The following is a 15,750-nucleotide window of genomic DNA, read 5'->3' as shown; positions in this document are numbered from 1 at the left end:
AAAAACAAAATAAAATTACATGATAATTCCCATTAATATACTATTTAAATATTGAGCCCTGGTTGTTGATGGGTAGCTTTTTGGGTTTTTTTTGTTTTTGTTTTTGGCATGACACTGAATTAAGCATTGGGTCTGGGTGATCTCTCTGGGGAAGGTGAAATTGATGGATCCAGCCTCAGTCCCAGGCGGCTGCTCGGGAGAGCAGGTGTTCCTTGGACGGTGCATGCATTCAGCAGTCATAGTGCAAGTCTGGTCAAGGCGTGGATTCCCCAAACCACTCAGGCTAGGCTGGTCCTTTTAATATTATACAAGGTCTCTCCTGGGGAAGAGGCCAACAGTGGCCTCCTGTGCTTTTCCCTTTTGTTTTTAAGGAAGAAAGAAAAACTAATTATCAACCTACAACATATGTCATTCACTCAAATCCCTGAAGGATGAAGGCATAGGTGACCAATGTCCCTGGAGAGAGGCTTGAGCTGTCACTTGTCTTTCTAAGGATCATCCGTGTTCGGATATAGCATTGCATCCCATTTCTCTCTATTATGTATTTCATCTAAAGAAGTACTTAGTATCTCTAATCATGAAAGACGTGTACAATTTCTAGAAACCTTTTTGGACTTGAGCAGTATCCTTGCTTCAAATCGTGAAGGGTTGGTTTCATTGCTCTGAAGTGTTTAGGGTTTGCCCATTGACTTAGCTGTTGCTAAGATTTCCCCTACTTCCTTTGGCTTTTACTAGACTCCTTATATCCCATTTTTTCTCCCTTGACTAATTGAGCTTTGGTCCTTGCTCTGTCTCAGAGAACAGAATTAGGTGCAGTGAGAAGTTAGGGAGCAGCTGGGTGCTGACTTATGTATTTGCCACACCATTAAAGAACTTGGAAGCCAGGAGTGGTGGTGAATATCTTAACTCCCGTACTTGGGAGGCTGGGGCAAATGGGTTGCTCCAAGTTTAAGGCTAGCCTAGACTGCAGCAAGTAACAGGCCAGCTAGGGGCTACATAGTCAAGCCTATCTCCAAAAGAAAAACTAACCCAGTAGATAGTAGGGAGACACTCAGACAGGCCAGCAAGCCATCTGAATGTCCGGAAACTAAGTGGGCTTCAGAAGGTGCCCAGTGCCCCTTCAGGAGAGTGCCCAGGCAGAACTGTGAGCTGCCGGGAGGCCTGATTGGGCACGGATGGGCTGATCTCAATACGCTTTTTAGTTAGAGGAGTCAAGAGCTCATTCTCTTTGCTTTAAAGGTCTTCACAGTAAGCTGTCTCTGTGGCACCGCTCCATCTTTGCCATGTTTCTGTTTATTTCTGACCTTCTAGTCCTCAGGTGAAGTTAGTTGTTAATGGGGGTAGTGATGTTAACTAGTGCTTAGCGTGGATTAGTGGTGTTCTGACCCAAAAATCAGTGAGTTTTTAAAACATCATTTAGAGTAAAAGGAAACATTTTGTCTGAAGCTTGAATGACTTACACCATAGTAAAATTCTCTGGATACAAAGGACTGTTACTATTTGGATGGAACTGTGAAATTACTGATTTTATAAGCCTTTGGAAGTTTTTGTTTTTTTTTTAAATGTTGCTCTGGTTGGGTTTTGGTGGTAGTGTTTTGGCTTTGTTTTTTTTGTGTGTGTGTGTGTGTATATGGGTATTTTGCTTGCATGTATGTCTATGTATCGTGATCGTGTCTAGTGTCCTCAGGCCAGATGAGGGTATCAGGTACTCTAGAATTGAGGTATGTACAGTTTTGAGGTTTTGAGTCACAATGTTGTTGCTAGGAATCCAACCTGGGTCCTCTGGAAGAGCAGCCAGTGCTCTTAACCACTGAGCCATCACTCCAGCCCTAGTTATGTTTTTGAGAGAAAAAAAAATCTTGCTATGCTTTCAGGACCATCCTTGAACTCCTTGGCTCAATCGATCCCCCCTGCCTCAACTAGATGTATATGGGCTGTGTCACCACAGCACCTAGCTAGAAGTTGTGAAATCTTTTTATCAGCTGTGCATTCTTAAGGTTGTTATAGGTGGCCTCAGTAATTGTAGAGTAGCTTGAAATCTCAGCATACTTTTCAAATAGGACTTTTAAGGAACCAGAAAGCTTCTTGCTGCCCTCTTGTGAAGAGTGAGGTCATACAGCCAACCAACGATGAACAGGTAGGTGATTTCCGTCTAAATTCCATTGAGACTGGTTCTTTCCCCACTATTAGTACTTGCATCTTCTAAAGTGTCTCAGGCTTTACTGCTGTGGGCATTTCTTCTTAAAGGATGCCGAAATAGATATACCAATTACTTGACCACTTCCTAGAACTTGTTATGCTGTATTTTACCAACTAACCTTAAAGCAAAAACAATATAAAAATACACTTGGCAAGCTGAATTCTATAGTGTTCTACTTTTTAGAAGTTGGCTTGCAGTTTTAAGTGCTTCATTTTATCTCATCTGTATTTCTGGCCACACACACACACACACTCTAAACATAATAAAAATTAATCTTAAAAATTAAATGCAAAACCAGGCGGTGGTGGTACATACACACCTTTAATCCCAGCACGGGAGGCAGAGCCAGGTGGATCTCTGTGAGTTTGAGGCCAGCCTGGGCTGCAGAGTGAGTTCCAGGACAGGCTCCAAAGCTACACAGAGAAACTCTGTCTTGAAAAACAAAAACAAACAAACAAACAAAAACAAAAAAAGAAAGATAAAAACAAAATTAATAAAGCCTTACTGAGCAACTCAGATAGTGCTCTGGAGAAAAGAGGCCTCCCCACAGGGCCTGTCTTCCCACCAGGGCATACTTTCACACAGAGCCAGCACCACCCTTATGTGGAGTGGGCCCCTGTCTCCACCCCCAGGGCCCACCTGCCTTCCTCATGTTCTCTGCTAGCCTGAGGAGTCCAGGGACCAGCCGTGGTGAAAGCTCTGAGTCAGCACTGGCCAGCTGCTCTGGCTGGTGTCACTGTAAGGAGGCATAATGGCCAGAAGGTACCTCTTGGAGGCTGTAGTCCATCAAGACCTCAAAGTCCAGTGCCAGCTAAGGCAGTGGAGAAAGTGGAAGAGGCCTCCTGGAGGACATGAACAAACTGCTGGTCAAGAGGAAAGAAGCTGTCTCCCATATCAAACATGGCGGCTGGTGCCTCCCAATGCCAGCTCCTAAGAACTGGATTTCACATTCCAAGGATCTGAAAGTAAAAGACATCTGTGAAACTTCAACCCCAGGGTGGAGCACTCTTCCTCACACCCTGTCTTTTCCTGAGTTTGTTTGTTTCTTTGTCTATTTATCTATCTATCTCTTTATTTGCTTGTTTATTTATTTTCTGCCTTTTTGTTTTCTTGCTATTCTTGTTACCCAGCATTGGAGCTTAAAGTTTCCTCCTGTGCCAGCATGCACCACCACACCCAGGTTTCCCCTTCCTTTCAGGCTCTGGTTACTGCTGCTGCTAGTCCAACTGGGCCCTTCTCACTCTGGGACTAGTCTAAAACACGGGGGTGCAGCTCCATGTAGGTGCAGTGTGCACACATGCTGATGACCGCCATGTGTTTATGATTTTTCAGTGTTTTCCAAATTATCTTAAGTGAGGGTGTACTAGACTAATGAGACCATGTCTCAAAAAAAGGTAAGGTCAGTGGTGTTTTAATATATTTCCAGAATTGTACAACTGTCACCACAGTTTTGCAACATTTCCGTTATTCCAAAAGAAATCCCATGCTCATTCACAGGCCCTCTTTTTCCCTGGTTCCTTCTACCCTGCTCCACCAGCCCTAAATAACCACTAACCTATTTCCTTTCTCTGGATTTCACTTCCTTTTATTGCCAAATAACGTTGATAATACCACATTTTATTCATTCATTCATCAGTTGACGGACATTTGAATAGTTTCCAAATTTTGGCTAGTGTATTAATGCTACTGTGAACATTTATGTCCAAAATTTTGGTATCACCGTCTTTAACCTTCTTTTCATATGAGGTGTGATGGTTAGTTTTGATTGTCAGTTTAACATACTCTAGAATCATCTGGCTTGAGTCAGAGAAATTGTCTACGTTAGGTTAGCCTATGGGCATGTCTTTGAGAGACTGTCTTGAATGCGTTCATTGATGTGCAAAGACTCACCCTGATGGCTGGGTATTGGACTGCATGAAAAGAAGAGCAGATGCTGGGCGTGATGGCATGCACCTTTAATCCCAGCACTTGGAAGACAGTGGCAGGTGGATCTCTATGAGTTCTCGGCCAGCCTGGTCTACAGAGTGAGTTCCAGGACAGCCAAAGCTACACATACACATAGACACACACACACACAGACACCAAAAAAAAAAAAAAAAGATGAATAGTTTCTGACATGGAGAAATCAATTTCTCTACTAACACTAACTTCATCATTGATTGTACAGATGAGGTGAATATACCAGTAGCTCAGGTTGAACTTGAGCAATTTTAAGGTGGCCCTGGGGCTTATTAAAAGCAGTAGCTGCTCTTCTCAAAGACCCAGGTTCAATTCCTAGCACTCACATGATGGCACACACCTATCTGTAATTCCAATCCTAGGGGATTCAGCGCCTTCTGGCCATCATGGAGAACCAGGCATGTGCAGAGTGCACAGACATACAATACATATAGACAAAAAACATCTATACATATAGAGTCATGTCTTTTTTTTTTAAGATTTATTTATTTATTATGTATACAGTGTTCTGCCTGCATGTGTCCCTGCAGGCCAGAAGAGGGCACCAGATCTCATTACAGATGGTTGTGAGCCGCCATGTGGTTGCTGAGAATTGAACTCAGGTGCTCTTAACTACTGAGCCATCTCTCCAGCCCCGAGTCATGTCTTTTAATTGAAAGAAAAAAGAAAATCACTCGAGCAATGTGATTAATGAAAGGGAACTTTAAGTTTTATTCACACTGCCTTTGGCTATTAACTTTGGATCGGGGCGTTGAGATTTATTAGGAATCAGCTAGGTTGGCTGTTTACTTGGTAAATAGTCTATTAAGTAAACCTTTTAGCAAATTCTGAAAACTTGATTTGTAGTTTCTGTGTTTTCAAGAAAGTAAAAAATAGTTTAGTGGGGAGCTGGCAGGGTGGTATGTTTGGTTATAGAAATACTCATTTATTGGAGTCAGCATGAATATAGATACAAAATTGATTTTACGATTTGGCTATTTGGGAGCTGGAGAGATGGCTTTGCCAATATAGATGCCTCTTGCACAAGCCTATTGACTTGAGTTAAAAAGAAAAGAAGCAGGCCCAGGGTGGTGATGGTGGTGATGCACACCTTTAATCCCAGCACCTGGGAGGCAGAGGTAGTAGGCCCATCTCTGAGTTCAAGGACAGCCAGGGCTACATAGAGAAACCTTGTCTTGGAAAAAAACAAAAAAGTCAAAATTAGAAGTAGAAAATCTACTCCACAAAGTTGGCTTCTGACCTTCACACGTGTGTCATGACCTGTGTCCCTACACACCAATTGTGTACAAGCATACAGTGATAATTGATAAAAGTTCTTTAAGGTGGGGCTACATCACAGAATTTGGTTAAGCATAGTCATATTTTAGCTTTTAGGATAGCATCTCCAGCCTGGATTTTAGAAATCATTTGTTTGTTTGTTTATGCAGCAATCCAAATCACACCAAATTATAGAAATCATTTATTTAAAAAAAAAGAAAGCATTTATGTATTTGAAATGATGAAAAGGCGTGCATGTGAGGCCATAGGTCAACTTTAGATATAGCTCCTCAGGAGCCGTTTACTTGTTTTCTCTCACTCAATGGAGAGCTCTCCGTTCAGCTAGACTGGCTGGCCATTGAGCTGGGGCCCTACCCTTCTCTCTTTTCCCCAGTGCTGGAATTCAAAGGTCCTAGTATGCCCCACTGTTGACTTGGGTGCTGGGGATCAAGTTCAAGTCCTCCTGCTTGGGTAAGCCGAGCCTTTACCAGCCTGTTACCTTCCCAGTCCTCTGTGTGTGGCTTAATTCCTAAAGGCCTGGCTTTGTCCACTAGTGTGGTGTCCACAGAACCCTGTGCAGTGGGAGACTCCCATCTCATGATATTCACTTAGATTTGACACCAGTGGCCTAGTGGACATCTGTTTCACAGGAGCTGCTTTCTCCTTGCCTGGGTCGTCCCTGCACTTCCGAAAGGTTCACTTCAAACAGCATTGCCTTTCTAAAGCTTTTCTTGTCCGTCCAATCCAACTCCTTGGCAAGCTCTCTCCATCTCTGCCGTCATATTGTCTTCTGTACTCCTCTTAAAGCCTCCATGCCATCGTTTGACAATTCTCTATTTCCCAGGGTATCTTCTGCCAAACTTCTCAAGGTTAAGAATTGTATTAGAGCCTTAATATTAAGCACATAGATGACAATAAAGATAGAGCTTAAATTTGGTAAAAATTCTTATCCTGAGGTGGAAATGTAGCTCAGCAATAGAGCCTTTGCCAGACATATGTGAGGTTCTGGGTCCTATCCCCAGCAGTGGAAAAAAAAAATTCAATGAAAATCTAATTATTTGACTAAATGTTTAACAGCAAGCACCCCTTTGTTGCTGTGTTTTCTGAAAGTATCTTTTCCCTTCACTGCTTAAGAATAAGAGGTGTCTGCTTTTATGGTAGCTAGGAGTGTAGTTCAGTTGGCATTTACCTGGTATGATTAAAGCCCTGGGTCCCATCCCGCACCACATGAACCAGGATGGTAGTGCATGCCAGCAATCCTGGAAGGGAGCTGGAGAAACAAATGTCGAGAGTCCTCCTGGGCTACAGAGCAGTGTGAGGCCAGTCCGAGCTACAGGAGACTCTATCTCAAATAAAAATGTGACTGTGATCATAGTACTGGTAGAGTAAAACCTTGCTTCTATTAGTAATGAACTTGAGCTACAGGGAACCGAAATATAAAGTGAAAAATATTGGGTAATATGGGTTCATGGTTCTAACTTGCATTAGGATTACCTCCGGGGCTTATTAAAATATGGATTCTTGGGCTCAGTCTCATTCTAAAGTTTCCCATTTAGGATCTGAAGGAAGGCTTAAGAATTTATATGTCTTTTAACTTTTTTTAAGATTAATGTATTTATGTAGTTCTGCTTGCATGTATGCCTGCAGGCCAGAAGAGGGCACCAGACCTCATTACAGATGGTTGTGAGCCACCATGTGGTTGCTGGGAATTGAACTCAGGACCTCTGGAAGATAGCCTCTAAGTTATCTCTCTAGCCCCCGAATTTATATGTCTTAACAAGTTTTCAGGTAGCACTGATGTGTTGGCCCAGGAACAACATTTTGAGAACTACTTACATAAATTAAAATGCTAACCTACCTATATACTCCGTGTCTAGTTAGATTTCTATCGCTGTGATAAAACACCATAACCAAAGCAAAGGGTTTATTTTATCTTTCAACTCTCAAGTCATACTCTCCGTCACTGGCACTCAAGGCTGGAACTCCTGGAAGCTAGAACTCATGGAGAGTCCATGGAAGAGTACGGCTTCCTGGCTTGCTCCCAGTGGCTTGTACCTACAGAACCCAGAACCACCAGCTCACAGTAAGTTGGGCCCTCCCACATCAATCATGAAAATGTGCCACAGGCTTGCCCACCAGTCAGCCTGGAGGGGGCATTTTCTCAGTTGACCTTCCTTCTTTCAAAGTGACTCTAGCTGGAATCAAACACACACAGTCTACTGGAATAAGATGATTTCTTGACTTTCCCACCCAACCCCTCCTCAAGGCCATGGGGGAAGGCTATTCATATTCACTAAACTCTTCACAGGTATTGTGTTTGTACAGAGCACCAACTCCTGAGAACATGTCAGTGCCCAAAGGAGCAGGGAGACACTTAGTTTCTAAGGAAGACTGTTAGCTTCTTTTAACATCTAATCATCTGCAGTCATACACATATAATGAACATGAAGTAAGAGCTTGTTAACTAGACAATTAAAATAGTTTTTGATTTTTGAGGCCAGTGGTCTAGCTAGAATCTATAAAATTCTTCTTTTTACTCTCACTTGTATATTAGTTTGAATGTTAATAAAATGGAAGTTTAAATTTAATTAAAAGTTACATAATAAATGCCTGCATAAAATCTGATTAACAACATTTCCCTTATATTCTGTTTTGCCATATTGATTATCCACAAGCAACTTTTAAGATTCTAAATTATAAAAAAAAAAAAAAAAAAAGATCCAAATTGCTGCTCTGTACTATCTCTTACTACACAGCATCTATTAGCTAGGTGCAGACTGAGCTCTGGAGCTGAGTGATGCAGACTATTTCCATGGTTTAATTTTTTCTGGCTAAGGATTTTTTTGTGTTCTTATTATTTCAAACTCATAATTTATGAATATTACAAATAAGGTTACTTAGAAACATCAAAACAGGATATTCTGAGGGAAAACATAGGTTTAACTAGCTATTATTTCTAATCACAAGGAGGATAACCTTATCTGATTGTAATTCAGCTTTAAGTGAAATTTATAAATACTGAAGATGAAAGCATTATGGCTTTATGCTGTGACATAATTTTTCCTATGCTACATAACTTTATAAAGAAAAGTTTTTAAGTTAAAGCTAGGTAGCCACTGTACATTTTGCATCTTTTCAAATTCAATTAACTCAAAATCTCTTCCATCAGTGAATTTATTTTCCAGTCAGTTTGGACAAATGGAACATACATATGTAGGTAACAAATAATCTGTTTTAAATTGAACAAATCAGGGGGTTGGAGAGATGGCTCCTCAGTTAAAGAGCACTTGTTGCTCTTGCAAGGAACCTGAGGTTTGTTCCCAGCACCCACATGGAGCATCTAACAATGGCCTGTAATCCAGTTCTGGGGATCTAATGCCCTCTTCTGGCCTCTGTGGGCACCTGCACTCATGTAGTGCACATATGTCCTGGTTAGTTTTTTGTCAACTTGACACGAGCTCAAGTAATTTAAGAAGAGGGGACCTCAGTTGAGGAAATGCCCCCACTAGATTGGCCTGTGGGCAAGGCTGGGATGCATTTTCTAGATTGATGATTGACGCCAAAGAGCCCGGCCTGCTGGGAGCAATGACACCCCTGGGCAGGTGGTCCTGGGCGGTGGTGTTGCACACCTTTAATCCCAGCACTTGGGAGGCAGAAGCAGGCAGAGCTCTATGAGTTCGAGACCAGCCTGGTCTACCAAGTGAGTTCTAGGACAGCCAGGGCTACACAGAGAAACCCCATCTCGAAAAAGTAAGGGGAAAGAGAAGTGGAGGGAGAGAGAGAACAGGTTGAACAAGCCATGAGGAGCAAGCCAATAAGTAGCACTCCTCCATGGTTTCTGCTTCAGTTCCTGCCTCCACATTCCCTGCTTGAGTTCCTGCCCTGATTCCCCTCCGTGATGGACTGTGATGGACCATGATGGGGAACTGTAAGCTGGAATAAGCCTTTTCTTCCCCAAGTTGCTTTTGGTCATGGTGTTTAATCACAGCAATAGAAACCCTAGCACAACATACATATACACTCATGGCATGCACCTACTTGTATAAAGTAAAATAAATAAATCTTTTTTAGTTGGATAAATCTATGAAGTAAAAGAATGGCCAGAGTAAAGTAGAATTAGTGAGGTCATCATTTTCGTATGTAGCTGTTGGCAGTGTGAGGATGAAGTTGTTGAACTCAAGTTTGGCTAGTGGAAGTTTAAGTGAAGCTAGTCTCTTTCTTTTGTATCTTGTTAATCTTCTCTGCTGTAGCCTCTTCTGAGAGATTCAATAAATAGCCAAGGGCTCAATCTCTTCCCCCTCCCAAGAATCTTGTAGAGACATGTTGACCCAGTAGGCTTCTCTTATAGCCATGTTATGGACAGAGTGAAATATTAAGCTATTTATCTGTGTGATTTCATAAGTAATTAAGAGAGAGGTGGGCTGCAAAGTAGCATATCCTTATTACTAGATCTAACCTGTGTTGAATGTGTATTTAGAAAATAATCTGCTTTTGACCATTGACCATATCTAATCTGCTTCTCACCAAAGATTTTAACAATAAAAATAAATATTCCTGACATGAAAAATGATCCCCTTTCTAACACTCTTCCTGTCTAGCCATTTCCAAGCTCTCTGCCTAATTAATTCTCCCCATCACTTTTCTTGTCTGCTCTTCTCTGAGAACTCATCATGGAGTCCCTAGAATTATAGTATGATTTGAATTATACGGTGGTATGTAGTGTTTAGCGAAGTTTTCTTTAAAGCATGTACTAACTAAAGTGAATGCTGTAATGAACCCCACACTCATCCCCTACATCCCGTAATGGTCAACCTTCAGCTGTTGTTAGATCTGCACCCACTGATGTCACACTTTATGCTGTGCTTATATTCACTGAAACTTCTGAAAGTAAATCCTAGCTATCGTGCCATTTCCTCTAGTATGCTTTTGTATGATTTCTAACATTTTAAATGACATAGTTATTATATTGAACAAAATGATAGAGCTCCTTAGCAATGTCTTCTGTAGTCCCTATCCAGCTCAAAATTGTGTTGTCGTTGTTGTTTTTCACAATTGCTTTGTTTGAATTAGTATCCAAATAGTATGTTTTGTTGACATGAGTCTAATCTATTTTAATCTTCCCTATAACTACACACACACACACACACACCCCTATCTTAAGCACATGTTTGAGAGAAGATTAATGTGTTCGTGTGTTATCAACCTTATCTTTTTCAAAAATCAACTGTTATTCTTTTTATTCTACTAAATAAACATTTATTTTGATTCCCTGAAATTCAGTCCAAAAAGACTGCAGAGAGAATAGGGGGTTTTTTTGTTTGTTTGTTTCATCTTTTTGTCAGTTGTCAAAATAATGAGTCAAAATGACAGATGGATTATTTTTAGCATCATAGATGTTTATATTCGATATTTTTTATTTGTTATTACATTTATTTGTTCATTGGAGGGGACGCATGTGTGTGGAGCTCAGAGACACTTGTAGGAGTTTTTCTCCCCTACTATTATGTGGGCTGCAGGGATTAAACTCAGGTGGTCCAGTTTGGTGACACACTGAGACGTTATTGCTGAGCCATTTTGGCTGGACCTCAATATGTTTTGGTGTGTTGTGACCATTGCTGTTTTTTTTACTCTAAAACTATCATGCCTTTAGTGGATGCCTCTTTGTGTTGGCCCCCAAGTCTTTGACATGTCTGTAGTAGTACTGGATAGCTTCCTTGCTTTCAGCTATGTCATTTACTTCTCCAATCTTGAAATCTCTTCCATTTTTCCAAGGAATCTTGCTTCCTTTCAGTAGACACGGAAACACTAATCATATTCTTTGGTACTGCTCAGTTGTTCTTTCTGGGCCTTCTTCATGAAGTTTTGGAGACTGTTTGGAGTTTGGATGTAGTTTGGTGTGATCTAGTTTGGGTTTTTGTTGTTTTGTTTTGAGACAAGTTCTTATTGTGTAACTTAAGCAGCCTGGGATTCTTTTGTGTGTGAGTGGTGTATGCATGTGATCTGTGCAGATGTGTGTGCATTCATGCATGCATGCAGACATCAGATGTCCTGCTCTATCACTTTGCCTTATTCTTGTGCGACAGGATCTCTCGCTGGACCTGGAACAAGCCTGGTTACCAGCAAATTCCTCAAATCCTCTGATGCCAACCACACCACAGTACTAGAAATAATAGTACATCCAGCCATGCCCAACTTTTTATATAGGTGCTAAGGATTTGAACTTGCGTCCACAACAAGCACTGTGACCTGCTGAGCTCTCTGTCCAGCTCCAAAGCTGCTGCTCCTACTGCCTTAGTTCCCAAGTTGCTAGAATTACTGATGTATGCCACCATCTAACCTTTACATTTTCATTACATTATTTATTTATGTGTGTGTATGCATATGCATGCCACAGTGGACATGTGAAGGTCAGAGAATAACTTGTGAGAATCAGTTCTTTCCTTGTACCATGTGGGTTCTACCTGAGGTTTGAACATGTCATTAGGCATGGAGCCAAGTTCCTTTTTTTCTTTTTTAAGATTTATTTATTTATTATGCATACAGTTAGTATTCTGTCTGCCTGCTTGCCAGAAGAGGGCATCAGATCTCATTACAGATGGTTGTGAGCTGCCATGTGGTTGCTGGGAATTGAACTCAGAACCGCTGGAAGAACAGCCAGTGCTCTTAACCTCTGAGCCATCTCTCCATTCCCCTCCCCAGTTCCTTCTTTACCCACTGAGCCATCTCTTTTGAAAAGAAGAGGAGAAAATTAAATGTTCCTATTAGTAACATGTGCAGTCAAATTGAAGTTTTACTTAGTGCATCTTATTTTATTTTATAATTCTCTCTTTTGTGGGAAAGTCTTGGTTCCTAGTAATTAACATAATCATTTGCTTTCACTTGCAGTGAAAGTAGCTCTGAACGCACTACTTATCTATAACACAAAGACGGCTGCGTGTGGTGTGCGTTGCCTTGCACTCTAGGACCTGTGCTTCTGAGGATATGTGTGACTGCACATATAACTTTAGTTCACCTTTTAAATTTTACTTTGTACTATGTGGTTACTATGTAGTTATGCCATACTTTAAAGATTGTTTCTTTCTAGTTAATGGATTTTGTTTTTAACATAGTAAATATTTACGTATCTCAGAGTAAAAATTAGAGAAAAGGTGTATTTGTCTACCTTTTCCCTCTCTCTAATCCCTCCCCAGTAGCTAGCTGTCTTTATCAGCAAAGCTGATACCAAACTTTGTCCTTGCAATGTTTTGTTTTGACAGTATAACTAATACATATTTTCTTAAATACCATCTTCCTAAATTTCCTTGTAACAAGGACAGGTATGGTGACATATGAAGGTAACATATCATATACATGCTGTACTTTGCTGTTATTATTTAACAGTGTGTTCTAGAGTTCTCTTCCTAATGGTAAGAGGATATTTTCCTCATTCTGTTGTACAGTTGAACGGTATGTTCCACGATATGGTGTGTTATAGTTTACTCAGCCAGTCCATTTCCTGTTGATGGGTGCTTGGGTTGTTTCTTACCTTCCTTATTATCAAATTACTGAAGTGAATAGACATACTAATACTCTATAGTGGAATCCTGGCTCAAGGGCAAATTGTGTAAGTAATTTTAGAAGTGCAGATTTTTTTATGTGCACAGTGTTTAATTATAAATTTAAGCTGAAGTCAGGTGGTGCACCCCTGCAATTCCAGTACTTAAAGGTAGAATGAGGAAAATCAGGAGTTCAAGGTCCTCTTCAGTTACATGATGACTTCAGGCCTCTGAGGTACATGACACTGTCTCAAAGAAAACAAAAATTATTGAAAAGGAGGGTTGGAAAGATGGCTCAGAGATTAAGAACACTGGCTACTCCTCGAGAGGACCAGATTCCTAGCACCCACTTGGCAGCTCATATCTGTCTGTAACTCCAGTGCCAGAAGATCCAGTGCCCCCTTCTGACCTCTGTGGGCACCAGGTGGTGCAGAGACATTCCATGCAGGCAAAACAGTCATTCACATTAAATAATTAATAATGATAATAGTAAGAATAATAATGATAATTGAGAAGGATATACAATTCTTTCCTCACAAGTAAATAAATGTTGACCAGCTACTGTCGGTCCGATATTATACTCTTTTGTTTTGTTATTTTGAGACAGGGTCTGTCTATATAGCGCTAGCCGTCTTAGAAGTATGTAGACAGGCTGGTGCCTTGAACTCACAGAGATCCTCCTGCCTTTGTTTCTGAGTGCTGTGATTAGAGGTGTGGGATACCATGCCTATCTGGTATTTTATTAGTTGCTGCAAGAGGTTCTACAGAACTTGACGAAACAAGAAAGATAACGTTAATTTCAGATTTTGTAGTGCTGTGACAGAAGTAAGTAGGTTGAGATGGAAATGAGTACATTGAAAAGGTCTTGCTTTAGTTAGGCCTGTCAAGGAAACCACTCTGGTTGAGGGCATTTGAACTAAGACATAGAAGATAAAAATGATGACTGCTACCTTCCATTTATTGACTTGCCAAACAGTATTTTTTTTCTTTTGTTTTTTTGAGACAGGATCTTGCCATATATACCTCAATAACCTAGTACTCACTATGTATCCCAGGCTTGCCTCAAACTCGTGACAATCTCTAGCTTTAACCTCCTGGGTATTGAAATTACAAACTGGGATTGCCATACATCCAGCTTCCTTCTTTTTAAAAACCTCTTGTTTGCGCTTACAAAACCGTAGTTTCCAGTTTACAGACAAGAAAACTGATGCTCAGGAATATCTTATTTGCTTGTGGTTGTGGTCATTTGGTTGAGATGGGGTTTTATATAGCCCAAACTGGCCTGGAACTCACTATGTAGATGGCCTTGAACTCATGGTTTTCTTGCCTTCACCTGTTGAGTGCTAGAATTACTGTTGTAAGCCGCCATAGCTGAGTGCTTGTAGCCTTTAAGTTTTGAGATCAGGAGGCTAAGACAGGATGATTGTAATGAGATCAAGGCCATTTTGGCTACAATGTAAGAGCCTGTCTCAAAACAGCAACAATAAAGATAAACCTATTTCTATAATAAATCTAACTCTGTAGCTATCTAACTCCAAAGCTAGAAGAAATAAACCGTTTTCACTATATTTCATTGTCTGTCTAAACCAGGAAAGAGACCAGATAATATTGAATTAATAGAGTAAAAATAATTTCCTAACCACAGTAATTTTTGATAGCTTCCCTTTCCTTTTGAGTTATAAAACAAAACAGATTTTTACTCCATTAACTGGCGGAAGTATCTGTTTGGATTTTTTATTAAAGTACTGTTCATAGTCGTTACTGATTATCAATCCAAATGTATGTGCTTAGTTTGTTCCTAACACTTACATAGGAACACTTCCATATAGAGGGACTGTGGAGATGCCTCAGATAGGAAAAGCACTTCCTGATCGTGCAGAGGACCTGGGTTTAGTTCCTAGCAACCACATGGTACCTCACAACCACCTGTCACTCCAATTCCAAGGGATCCAACATCATCTAAGCTCTGAGGGCTCCAGGCATACATGATGGACATGCACACAAGCAGGAAAAACATGCATATACATAAGAAAAAATAGAGAAATATACCTATTGTTCAAGCTAAATAAGGCAATTTCAGTATCCATTTTCATTTTTTTATGGAGAGCTCTGCCTTTAAAATTCCCTAACACAAATATTCTCTATCTTTTTAAAATTATATACCAAGTATCTTACTTACCTAATTCATAAATATTTTTTAATTCTGTGTACAAGGTACTTTACAAATGTCTGTTTGATTAGTTTAAGTAAATGGAGTGACCAGAACATTGTACAGGGCTCTGTAGATACTATAAAGTTAGCCTTAGGGGAGCAACATTGCTCTAATGTGTGTGTTTTGTTACTGGTCTATTTTCTTGCACCAGTACTTATTGAACGTGTGTCTGTCTGTCTGTCTGTCTGTAGTTTACAGATGAAAGAGCTGAGACAAAGAGAAGCTACATGATTTATCTGCAAACACCATCTAGTAAGTTCTAGATTTAGAATCAGGTTTTTTTGTTTCTTTGTTTTTTGTTTGTTTTTTAACTTTCCTTTTTATTTCGAACTTTGTGTCTTTCACATCATGCAATGCATCTTCATCCCATTCATTTCTCCATCCCTTCATATCTGCCCTCTGCCCTTGCAACCACCCCTCCCAAAATAAAATAAAATAAAATTTAAGAGAAAAGAAGAAGAGAGAAAAAAGAAGGAGAAATCAGCCTCGTCACGGGAGCTGTAGTGTGACCCAGTGAGTCACACAGTAAACCCTTGTATCCATACATCTTTACTGCTAGTGTTCACTGCAGAGTCACTGGTCTGCGT

At 40.4% G+C, this 15,750-nt stretch overlaps 1 protein-coding gene across 3 annotated transcripts in view; it reads left to right on the top strand.

The window, feature by feature from the left end:
- Lin52 (lin-52 DREAM MuvB core complex component) overlaps positions 1-15,750 on the top strand; it is an 88,406-nt gene that overhangs the window by 60,234 nt on the left and 12,422 nt on the right. Inside the window, exon 6 of one of the 3 annotated variants that reach the window (XR_008218474.1) lies at positions 15,355-15,415. The exons of the other annotated variants lie outside the window; for them this stretch is intronic. The gene's annotated coding sequence lies outside the window, so the exon portion shown is untranslated. The remainder of the gene's footprint in view (positions 1-15,354; positions 15,416-15,750) is intronic. 3 annotated transcript variants of the gene reach the window in all.

This window comes from Peromyscus californicus, unplaced genomic scaffold (assembly GCF_007827085.1).
Source record: "Peromyscus californicus insignis strain IS unplaced genomic scaffold, ASM782708v3 Scaffold_15__1_contigs__length_86483966, whole genome shotgun sequence".
Taxonomy (NCBI): domain Eukaryota; kingdom Metazoa; phylum Chordata; class Mammalia; order Rodentia; family Cricetidae; genus Peromyscus; species Peromyscus californicus.
Note: the sequence above shows the minus strand (reverse complement) of the source record. Positions and strands in the feature narration are given on the sequence as shown.